Consider the following 12,807-nt stretch of genomic DNA (forward strand, 5'->3'; position numbering starts at 1 on the left):
GAGCCGGTCTGGGGGGGTCTGCGGCTCGGACCTGAGCTGAGAGCGGCGGCGGACATGTCGGGGCACCGGGTGCAGTTCGCTGATCTTCCGCCGAGTGACCGCAAGGGAAGCCCCAAAACCCACAGTAAGGAGAAATATACAAGTTTAATCCACATCAGAGGTCACCTTGGCTCCGAGTACTCACTATTGACTGCATCATAAACTCCCAGAGAGTCAATTAGGCATGAAATTCACTTCGATTACATATATATAATACAATCATGTGTATTGATGAATGATAGGAAAGTAATTTGTGTAGAGAAAGGAGCACTTTATGATGGATGGTGGTAAAGCAGAGCCGGGTTTCACAGTATGTTTAGTTCTGATGTCAACTGTGATTTGTAGCAACACAGAGAAGCTCCAGAACAGAAATGATGAAGTTTAATCTTTCATGTTTGTATGTAAGTGTGGCCTTTATATAATAGATCATCATTGTTTCACTCCCTTTACTTATTTAGCTCTGTAATCACTACAGTAGGCGATTAAACCAGATGGACTTATGACACAGAAACTGAAAAAGTCCCAGTTTTGGCTTCAATCTTAACTGTTTCTTCATGCGTTTGATTGTATATATGTATAGTTTGTACACTATTCACAAGACGTTGATGGACGCCACGCAGGTTCTTGTGTCCCTCTTGTGGAGGCACTCATGTGATCTGGTTTGATCCGGTCTGCAGAGGCGTTGGCGGGACGATTGAGCCACTTCGAAGAGGCAGCGGGCCTTTATGTTCTCTCTCCAGAGCCTCTTCAGCTCTCTGCGTGTTCACCTTGAGATGCATCATCCAGGCCACTCCACTGCCTGTTATAGTCCCTGCAGGGTCAAACATGGCACTGCTAGAAGAAAAAGAACACACACACACACACACGCACGTGTATGGAGGCGTTTTATTGCACGGGCGTGTTGCTTAATGGCTTGCTGGTGGCTGTAAGTGAGGTGGCGGATGTCATCTCCGCCGTGCCTGCCTGTGCTGCAGTGGATGCATTACAGTAGGAGACAGGGAGAAGCTGAGCTCGTCTCCATGGTGACAGGTTGAGTGACAGCCCGTGTTAGCAGGAGCGCAGGGGGGATAGTTGCGGCAGAAGCCTCCAGAGGGGCTGCGTTCGGTGACGGTGCGTGTCTGTGCCGGTTATGTTCGCAAAATGCTGCTGTGATGGCAACAGCTCTGTCAGGTTGTCGTAGGATTTTGTGTAACAGTCAGCGCCGACGTGTGTGTGTGTGACAGTGAGGTAGAAAATGCTGATGTTGCGTGTCTGTTCGTCTCTGCTTGTCGATTGTGACTCAGCCCATTGTCCAGTGGGAAGTGACAACAGGGTCAACTTTCACTCTCTTTCCTTTCTCACACTTCCCTCACTTTCCCACGCACACACACACACACACACACACACACACACACACACACACACACTCCTGCTTCAAGGCCCGGCTGCTGGCCACGGATTGCTCCCTGTTGCAAGCTGTAATGCTCATTTGGTCAAGAGAGAACAAACCCTCCCTCCCGCCGCCTTAGCATCTGGATATCAGCACAAGGCGACGTCATCCGTCACTCCGTTCATTTCCGCAAAGTCTGTAAGAGCTAATGATGTCGACGTTACCGAGAGGGAACGCCACAGCAGATGTGAACAGTTTGTCAAACGGGGGGGGAAACCAGGGTTGATGGAGCGTCGCTGTTGCCACTGTTCAGTTTATATTCGTCTGTGTCTTGATGTATACGAGGGGGATACGTCGCCATAGAGACGGCCCTCTCAACCAAGACTTCCATCTTCTGTGTAATCTTTGCGTTAATTTGCTTTGATAGCAAAATAGCGTAATGTGCTTCGATCCCTCTTGTAATGAGGTGCCCCTTCGTTGTATGCTGAGAGACACACACACACTACCACACACACACATACACACACACACAGGCGTGCTCATTGCTGGGATAAAGGCCGTCTGGAGAGCTGCACTTCCAACAGATAAAGCAGTGATTTGTCCTTCAGTCCTGGACAGCTGCACTCTCAGCCGCCCAAAGTTCTTCATCTCGGGTTTCAGAAGACATTTGGAATTTATGTCAACAATAACAGTAACGTACTAACCTGAGGGTGTATCCACAATAAAATACATCATAGCCTGTGTATTTAAGGGAGCAGAGTAAACAACGCTATGATTTATGACTCCAGCTCTGCAAATGATGGGATGAATATGTTTACGGCGTCATAGAGCCAAAACAAACCGTCCAACAAATAGTCCATCATAAAAAACCCTGCAGACTCCATTAGGCCTTCCAAACGTTCACTTCTGATCATTTCCTGCATTACTTCTGCTTCAAACTCTGCTTATCTGGTTTCCCTCCGTCCAGCAGAAACAGTAAGAGTTGCCGCACACATTATCGCTCTGCAGGAATGCCGAGGACTGATTGTGCCTCTTCACTGGCTCAGGAGTGCAGATAGCAGTGCCTCCTCATCGCCACTTTGAGTTCTCTGTCAAATGGAATCAAACAGACGCTGCTGTGTGTCCTTAATTACCAAAGACGTCCTCACTTGTCTGACCTAAGTAGTTCTCTCTTAATATAGCTCAAGTGTCGTCGGGGGAGTTGGATGCCGTTTACAAGAGGAAGGTGTGAAACGCTGCGACGGTCCCAGTGAAGATGCTGAGGACATTACAGGCTCTTGAGATGATCCTCCAGGTCTCCCAAGACGCTAAGCAGCTGTTTTCGCAGTGGATTAAAAGCCCCGTCCCCCTTAAGGGCTCTTAAAGTCTCCGGAGCGTAAAACACTAAGATTTAAGGGTACGCAGCAGCCTCCTCTGCCCAAGAGCAACATGCTGTTGTTATTCTAGCTTTAACTGGGATAAAAGGCAGCAGCCTTGAGATGAGACCCTGCCTGTTCTTACCGGCTGCCATGTGAGGACGACTTTCAAGCGTCAGACCCTTGGAAGAATATAGATATGTATTTCTTCTTTTACATATTTTAACTGAGCTGTGATTCATTATTATTATATTCAAAGTTTCCTTTCATGGAATTACACTGACTGAGGCAACACGAGCTCCATTAATGATCGAGCAAATCCTCACGGAAATGATTCGATGTTTCATCCGCTCAATCCCCCCCCCCCCCCCCCCCCCCCCCCTCTCTCCCACCCTCCCTCCCTCCCCCCCTCTCTCCCTCTCTCCCTCCCTCCCTCCCTCCCTCCACCCCTCCCTCCACCCCGCCCTCCCCCTTTCCATGTTTTCTAGCCTGTTTATCTTTTGAGAGAGTGAAGTACAGAGACGAGTCCTCCCTCTGTCTGCGTCTCTCCGGGGGGGAATTCATTGTAATTTCCTGACCGTTGCCATTTTGTTCCCTCATCAAGCCTTTGTGAGCATGTAGAGTTAACGCAAAGGTCACGCTCGGAAAAATGAGAAATGAACTCAGAGGCAGGTGGTATTTTTAAAAAAAAGAGTCGTCTCCTGTAGGGTGAGACTGAGCGACGGTAACTTCACAGAGATGCAAATGGCGGCGATGTTGCGTTGCTCCTGGTTGAGTCACCGTCTCACGTCTCCGTCTCCCCAAAAGGCTGTGCATCAGGAAGATTCAACATGCCCGATAAATTATCCATCATCTCCTGACTCCTCTGTCTCTCTGACAGCGGGACGTCGCTGCAACATGGAAAGGAACCAGATGTTTTCTTCTTCTTCTTCGTGTTTCCTCCTGAAGAGAGAGTAATGGAAGTGTCAGGGTTTTCTTGAAGACTGCAGCAGAACTTACTGCACATGGTGTGTGACATCACCGCCAGATGTCACATGATGCAAAGTAATGAGAAATTTGTGGCACGCTAGGCGACTTTTTCTGCTTCTTCTTCTTCTGGATTCCCAACTTTGCTGCCGTGCTCAAACTTAACTCAAACTTAACTCAAACTTAACTCAAACTTAACTCAAACTTCAACCTCGGTCTATAAATTATCAAGTCAAACCTGCAATCGTTGTGTTCTAAACTCAGCCACAAATAATGAACAACCATTCAAAACTTGGGCAATATCCACATCACTCCCTGATATGTAGCATATGTGGCACAGTTTGTGGACAAAAGGAGAGAACGTCTCACTTCCTCGGCTGTGCCATGTTCTAGTTAGACAGTTAAAGAGGTTTTCCATGTTTACTGAGCATTAAACCCTGGAATCCCTATCTGATCTTAACTCTGGAGAGTCGACTTTCAGATTTCCAAGCACAAAGGAACGTAGAGTAATGAAGTTCACCTGTTCAACACCATCAACTGACGCGTGGACCTCTCAGCACTCGGCGACGCTGATTGGCCGCTACAGCTGAGCTTACAACTCACTGCTGCACTTAGGCTGCCTGTGGAATCCACTCAGGAGTAAACAAACATTTCTATCATATTCATAGTCGTCTTAGTTCAGGACGGTTCGAAGGCAGACAGGAATGTGCGATGACTCCCACTGGGTGTCACGGCTCTTGTGCGGTTGTCATCGGTCCGCCCTGAGCAGCGGTCTTGGAATTTCTCAGCGTCTTTATTTGTGATTAGAGACACTCTGGCTTCTTGTCTTGTGTGGTGGAAAGATGAACGCTGTAATAAGGTTCGTCTCACTCTCTCCCCGAACGCTAATGATGCACGATGCCAGCGCCGATGACATCGTTGTTGTTGTGTGTTTTTTGAAGGGGCAATATGAGGAAAAAGCCGACTCCGACGAAGATGAGTGAGGAGTCAAATGGCCTAGCTTTGATGTTGCAGACGAGGTCATGTTCAAAGGAAAATACCAAATATGTGTGTGGGGAGAAAATGAGGTTGGGTTTATGTGAGCCGGGGGTTCTGCACTGATGTGTGTGTGTCTGATAATTAAGCTTATCATGAACTTATCTTCAAACACCCCACGCTCATGACGCTGTCTTTTATTCGCCATGTGAGATTCTAATGACTTTACAATCAATCAAGCGATCTGGGTCGCCGCCACAGAGGTCGGTCTAAGCAAATACACACTCACACTCATACATTCACACACACACAAAAGAAATCCCGTGTCTGCAGTACACATTGTTATCACAATGAAAGACACAGAGCATTTTCCCCCTATTTTGCGTGAAATTATGCATGATCAGTGCAGCAGAGGCCTTGATGCGTGTGTGTTAGTGTGTACGTTTGCGTGTGTGTGAATACCTTGTCCTTATGTACTTTTATCACTTCCAGTCATATTTTGCGGGAAGTACATGTCACTTGGACTTATTATCTTTGCAAACCAAGACACTTGATATCGTTGATGTGGAGACCTCGCACAGACGTTCACCTTAAACACACACACACACCGCACGCACAAACACAGACATACACATGCACACACACACTCCTGAACATACCGTGTGTGATAAGCCGCCCCTCCTCATTACACGGAATTTACCCCCGTTTAGCTAAAAACAAGCCATTCGACACTGCTTGTTTAAAAATTCCAAACATTTTACTTCAATATCTAATTTGATAACCGAGCTAGCAGAGAGGAAACGAATCCAATAACCACAAACCACTTCTGTCAGTGTGATAAATGGGAGGTTGAGCGCTCGGGACGCGAGTGGGAGTCTGTAAGTGGCGGGGACGCCACCGGATCGGGCGGGCCGGGTCAGGACGTGAGGCTGCGGGAGGAGAGGCTGGGAAGTTTCTCCGGTTAGCTTTGGGGGCCTGCTCCTCCAGACGCACGCACGCACTCAGTCCGCTCTCTCTTCTCGCCGTTGGTCACGTAGCAATTATCCACTCCAGTCGGGCACTGCTTGTATTTTTCTGATGATAAGAGAGAAAAGTGAGTGGCGGGATAAGCTGCACCGCTGCTTCATCAGCAGACTTCTTAAAAACTTTATCAGCAACATTCCCTCGTGTGAAAATGAGGAAATTAATACAGGCATGGCTAAATTCAGCGCCTTGGCACTTCCTTTGAATGTTCAGTGTTTAACTCCCAGTCGGACTAATCCACTTTACTCCTTGAAACTCTCTATAAAATACCCAAATGCCAATACGTCTGCTGCCGGCTCGCTGGCATCAGCAAATAGATGTTGATGTTTTGATGCCGGACAGAATCTGAAGACGAGCGGAAGGATTTTTTTGTTTTTCATTTATCAGCATTTTGTTGTGGCGCCCTCGGTTTTTAAACCTGCTTGATCTCTGAATTGGGGTCAAGCTGCTTTTAATCAAGGGATGATTGATGATGATGATGATGTTACAGAAATGTGCATGAAAAGTGAACATAAGTATATCAGAAGATGTGTTTAAGGGTCCTCCACTGAATCGGTGTGAAAGATTAAGATCTGTTATGTCGCCTTGTGTAATTCTGCTTGTACAGCCGGTCGCTTGAGTCGTTACAGCTGCGGTTTCGCACGCTGAGGGGACATAATGAGATTAATCTATCCAATACCACGTTCTGATCTGTGATGATGCAGACTTGGAGTCCAGGAGCCATCGCACGGGCCAGAGAGAGGTCAGCGAGGTCGTCCACACTCTGGCTTTATTCGCTCCTTCACACACCAGACGATGTAAAACGCTCAGAGCACAAAGACTAAAACCTTTTTTATGTTTCTGTTCTGACTGAGTCGCTCGCTGTCTGAGTGTTGCTGCTGCTGTCCTCAGTTTGAACCGTCACTTACAGTGTTTATACTCACACATCAATGGGAAATTGTGTTTTAATTTAAGATCCGTGTGTCTCCTAACCACAACAACAAATGCTTGCAGAATTCAGCAATTAGCAGCAGATGCTTTTGTGTGTGTGTGTTTGTGTGTGTTGCATCGTTTGTTCCTCTTTTTTAGAGGTTAAGTTCAGCGTCCCGACATGAAACAGGAGTCATTGGTGTGTGTCTGTGTGTCTGTAAGAGACACGACTTCCCCACTCGTCCTGTGTTGTCGTGACCAGAGTGTCTGTGCAGCTGTACGTTGTGGACCACCAGGGTTGATTGTGTACTCAACATTCTTCGTCTGCATGTAATGTAATCGACCAGGGTTCATGTCCCAGTTTGGGAAAGGGTTCTGGGATTTGGGCAGTAGAACACATAGAAGTGTTTCCATTGTTGTGCTAGACTAAGCTTGTGTTGGCTAACTACGCAACAGCAACGAGTTTAGTTTGTTAAAGTTTAGCATGTTATTGTATGTGCTTATCACTTCACACAGTCTATTCATTTTGAATGTATGTTTTACTTATTTCCATCTGCTAAGATTAGAAATTAGTCCTGTTGCTCACTGTTACTCTGGGTTAGCCTAGCAACTACACTGCTATATAAACAATGGCAGCAGAGTTGTAATGTCCTAATGCTAGCTACACAGTGTCAGTCTGCTCTGAATTGAAGTTAAATTGCTTAGTTCCATGAATTAATCGTGAAATGCAACGTAGTGAAATGTGATGTAGTGAAAGGGATGCCTTTTGGATGTCGATATTTGAAAACGCACCATGCTAGCGAGCTAAATTAATGCTTGCAAGCTGCTGCCAACTCCGCCAAACTGATACAAAGCAGCTTAATTATTATTAATGATTAGGTGATCATATGTGTGACATTCTAAGATTTGAATCCCTGATGTGGACCTGGGTGAAGTCCAGGTCTGAGCTGCCTGACATGGCGAGCGTGTCGGCCGTCTTCTTTCAGCTGCTTCACCATCGTCTCTCCACAGCTGTAAGTTATCATCGTCTCCTACTTTTTCCGTCAAGCTTTTCCAGCGGCGGCCAATCACAGAGGTTCGTAGAAGTTAGTTCAAACTTTTCCGCGACCTTCAGGACCTTAAACTACCCCCCCTTTCCCCCCCCCGGCGCTCTAGTCGCCCCAAGCCCCCCTCAGATTGGCCGCCTCAGAACTTGACACTGAATGGCGCCTGTGAGTTTTAATATCACGGGGATTGCGGGTGCTCCTGACTGATAGAGGTTCTAGGCTGGTCTTTGATGTTCTTTGTGCGTCTTAATGAGGATCAGACTCTGGGTTTTTTAGGCCAAAGTCGCCCCCCCCTCTTTCCTCCTCTTTCCTCAAAGAGGACCAGAGGGGCAGCAGCGTTCCCCTTCCTGTTCTTCCTTTCTATACATTTCACCTCCTTCTTCCCTCTCTCTCTCCCCCCTCGTCTTTAATCAGCCTCTCTGGCACCTAGAGCGTCTCCGCATCCCATCAGTTCGTTAAGGAGGCCTTGGCCCAGATGAATCGGGCCTCTGAAGTCTTTTCACCGGCACCTTGGGGAGGCGAGGAGGGGGTCTGACAAAATCTCAGAACGCCAAAACACGTGTGTACACAAAACTCCCCGCCACAAAGGCAAAGGGTTTGGGGGGGCAGGAAGGGCAGATGTCAGACCAGGGGTGGGCCGAGCCTGACTTAACCCCTGACCTCAGTTGTGAAATTGAAGGCCGATCAAAAACACGTGTGTGTGTGTGCCAGCCAGTGCTTTGGTCAGGCCGCCGTCCCTGTTGACAAATGATCCCTCGGAAACAAAGAGCCACTGTAGCAACTTGGCTGTAGCGCAGAATCCAAGAGGGAGTGATCAACTCTTTATTGATCTCTGATTGGTGATTGGGGGATTCTTGCTTCCATTGGACAGTCAGAGGAGCCCTGTTTCCACTTGTGTTTGTATATATAAAAGCCAGATGTTGCTGTCGTCCCCCAGTGGGCTTTTATATGAAAGCCCTGCAGCTCTTTTTAGCCTAATTTATTACCATTAGCCTCCAGTCAATGCTGTTCATACCTGAGCGACCGGACAGTTAATTTATATTATTGCTCTACATGAAAGCTGTAAAGATTGAAGCTGGTTATTCCTGTTGAATCATAAGCTGGTGAGGACGTGAAGCTAAAGGATCCATACGCTATGTGTGCGTGTGTGTGTATGCCATGTGTACGGTCGTGTGGTGACATGGATGCTAATGTTCGCTGTCACTGCGTCTCACGTGTCGCCATCTTCCCCTTATCCTGGCTCTTTTCATCTTTTTCCTCCCCTTCATGGCGGCACTTTTATGCTTTTTACATTCGCCTATTTGCCTCTCATGTCTTCATTTGAATTGCCTCCATTTTCTATCTTTCATTGCTGCTCAAAGCCATTTTACAGCTCTGCACAGCACATTACACATTTACACATTCGCTCCACCTCTCTCTCTCTCCCTCTCTCCCTCCCTCCCTCTCTCTTACGACTGTTACTTCTGAGGTTGATATTTGTGTATCGTCTCCCGAGTGTCCCTCCTTTCAGCGGAGGAGGGCCAAGTCGCTCGACCGGGCATGGAAGAAAGTCCACATTAATGAAGTTCTGTAGAAATTTGTGCCTGACTTGCTAACCTCGTATATCTTGCCCGTGCAGCAGGTCAGAGAGATTAAACTTAGCTTTGAAATTAATGGCTGGAGTTTAATAGGCCGTCTTACGCGGCAAAAGGGGCATTGCAGCATTCACAGGTGATAATGTCTCACTTTCCCTTTAATAAGCGTCTGTTTGCTTCCATACGGGCCCTGATGTCTGAGCGGTAGACATATTGTTGCCTTTGTAAAACCTCCCGCCGCCTGTTTCCACATCATTTCTGCTCTAATTTACAGCAGCTTGTATAATTGTAACGATTGGGATGTTTGAGTGGATGGATCATATGGACCAGTGAAGGTATGCAAATTTATGGGGACGGTAATCGGTCATGTGAGAGCTGTCGGCTTGATTTAAAGGCTGGAGCCGTGAAAAGCTCCCGACGAAAATCGAGTTTCTTGGCAAGCATATGCACGCACGCACGCACGCACGCACGCACGCACGCACGCACGCACGCACGCACGCACGCACGCACGCACGCACGCACGCACGCACGCACGCACGCACACACACACACACACACAGATTATTCACCGTCTTGTGGACAAATGGTGTTTTTGTAGACTAAGTTATGGGAGATGGGGATTAACTACTAAACTACCAACACATTTATTCTTCACCATGTTATCGTTTCTCACTAGCCACACTTTGAAAACTTTGAGAAAAGTTTCATAAATAAAGTTTTGCTTTGGTTTGATATACAATATTCCCTTTATGTAAGATTCAGTTTCAACATTGTACTCAGTGCTTCCTCCTAGTGGCTGAATGCAAATATCAGATTTGTTTACTTTACCAGCCTAACACAAGTCTATGTTTTGGTTTTGGTTTTGGTCAAATTAGCTCTTTAACTTCTATCTGAAATCTCTGTATTCTACACAGATTTATGGCCAATTAATGCCTTAGAAACTGGTAAAGTTGACGATAATGTGTCTTGTTTAAGGCAGAAAAGCAGAAGGAAATAGTTTTGAGTCATTAAAAGGTGTTCACCCTTTTTCCCATGCATGAAGCGACTTCCGCATTTTTGAAAATATAATCACTTTTTCCACTGTTGCGCTGATGTAAAAAAATGTGACTGTGTAGAATAGTTTTATTTATTAATATTCTCACCCAGCCTCTGCATGGGGCGCTGAGCAGCACTACTGCATCAGTCAGCTCGTCTCTGCAGAGCTTCATTCTCTGTGACGGCGGCGCTGTAACAGAATCTGCTTCACCCCGGACATGAATGGCGTCTTTGTGCTTCCCCACCGCTGCAGCCTCTTATATTCATACTTTCACAGCTTTGCTCATTTGCCCCGAGACGCAAAACAAAATATATGATGTCATCACCCAAACACGCCCAGTACCAGGGTCGATTTGACAACATAATTACCTTACTGTAATATTTATTTGTCTAGGCTCTCTTTCAAATTGATAAACTTTGTCGTGTGTGTGTGTGTGTGTGTGTGTGTGTGTGTGTGTGTGTGTGTGTGTGTGTGTGTGTGTGTTTGTGTGTCATACGATTTCCACCATGCATGTGCCTTAGAGTGCTGGACTCCTCGTGCTTCTGTTCCCAGGATAAATGCGGCTGTTTCAGCATTGCTTAACCGCCTTTCTCTCTCTGATGTATAGGATGCTCTCTGTCTAACTCTCTCTCTCTCTCTCCCTCCGTCTCCCCCTCTCCCTCCCCTTTGGCTCTTTTCCCTCCCTGATGCAGCCAGCCGTCGAACTAAAAATCAATAAACCATAAAGAGAATGGCGAGTCCTCTTATTTACACCGTCCTAAACGGAGAGCTGCTTTGTTTCCCTCATATCCTCCCTATGCGCCTCGGGCACAAGCGTTCAGCTCAGCCCGGCCCGCAATAGCTCACCCAACCGTCCGGACGCCGAGGTTAAACTAAACCAAACCCAACTGAAAAAATGCGGCACAGCCAAGGACGGAAGGAGGCTGCGATGTCAGCGCGAGGCAACTGTTGACAGCGTGAACATATGCAGAGGCAGACGAATCCTAAAGGGGTGTGAATGCAGCCGTGTTGTTGCTCAGTGAGGGGAGAGAGCGGGAGTGATGCATTAGGCCACAGGGGGGCCCCAGAGACAGGACCAGAGGAGTGAGACTTCATCCTGACAGAACGCAGGGGGGGAAGCGCTCTGATAACTCAGTGTTGTCTGTGTGAAGACGGCGTTCCACTTATCATTTAGACACTTTTACTGCTAAATCTACACATTTTACTTTGCTATGAAACATCCTCTAACGCATACCATGAAGTGAGATACAATCAGTCAACTTGAGGAGATTTGAAATTTGCTCGCGGGGGATAATCCATCATAATGTACTTTTATGTTTAACTTTTATTTCATAGTGCAGTCGGCTTTATGCCCCAAACTCTTTCATCCTTTCATACTTCTCCTATGTTTTATCCTCTGTTTTACTTCAGGAAATTGGTATTTTGTTGTGAGGACGATCCCCGACTGCAACACGGTGACAAACAAGTCAATTTAATGGGCGCAGAGCTAATAGATACAAACAATAATGCAGATAATGAACCCTTTGGTAGTCGCAGCACCGACTTGGTCCTTTAACAGAACTGACAGGAAAAAGGGATCGGCGCCAACTCTGCAACTTAAAGCCGCCATGTTCTCTTTAATTACACAACCCAGCCTCCTGAACATGGAGACACCTCTGCAGCGCCTCTCCTTCCTCGGTTGCCGTGGTTTGCTCGACTTCAACGTGGCAGATCGAGCGACGCGTTGTCCTCCGTCTCCCCGAGGGAGCGGCTGAGCGTTACGGCTAATTAGTCCCCGACTGTCAACCGCTCTCTTCTTCTCCTAGATGTCTTCCTCTGCCCCGTGGGTCACTTCTTCATCTCTCGGGAGTCCAGATTAACTCGACACACTGAGAGTAAAGGAACTCGTTGTGCTGTGTGTGTGTGTTGCTGTGACTGACTTATGCTTGGTGATTGTTGCGCGGTCAGATCTTGATGTTCATTTCATGCGTCTGTGAACTACTAAAACATCTCTGATGAAATATCGATCGCTCGCTCGGTTGAGGAATTGTTATTCTGAGGGAACATTCCAAGTTTTACTGTCGCCTCTGCACCATGTTTGTCCCATATTTGATCATATTTCTGGCGTTTTATAGTGTCGCTCCATGTAAAAAAAGGAATAGAGTCGTAACCTGGACTCGGACCTGTTTCAGCTCTTGCCTCCCTCCTGCTCCAGGCGGCTACAGCATCTCTGCAGAGTTTGTTGTGTCGCCCTCGGTAACTGATTCGGCGGATGATAGCGGCTGAACGTTACAGGCAGTAATGAGTCATGATATGGGGAGGGAAGGAGGGAGGGAGGGGAGGGAGGGAGGGAGGGGAGGGAGGGAGGGAGGGAGCGCTGAGATGGAATGTAGCAACCAAACAACCGACCTCCTGAGGCTTTGGAAAACACACTCAACCTTAATCCTCCCCCCATCCCCCACCTGCTTCCCCCCAAACCCCCCCGCAGACTTTTCTTCTTCTTCTTCCTCACCGCTCTCCCTGTATAAACTTGGCC

Source organism: Genypterus blacodes, unplaced genomic scaffold, assembly GCF_046128005.1.
Source record: "Genypterus blacodes isolate CSIRO-AG114 ecotype Tasmania unplaced genomic scaffold, CSIRO-AGI_Gbla_v1 ptg000076l_1, whole genome shotgun sequence".
Taxonomy (NCBI): Eukaryota; Metazoa; Chordata; class Actinopteri; order Ophidiiformes; family Ophidiidae; genus Genypterus; species Genypterus blacodes.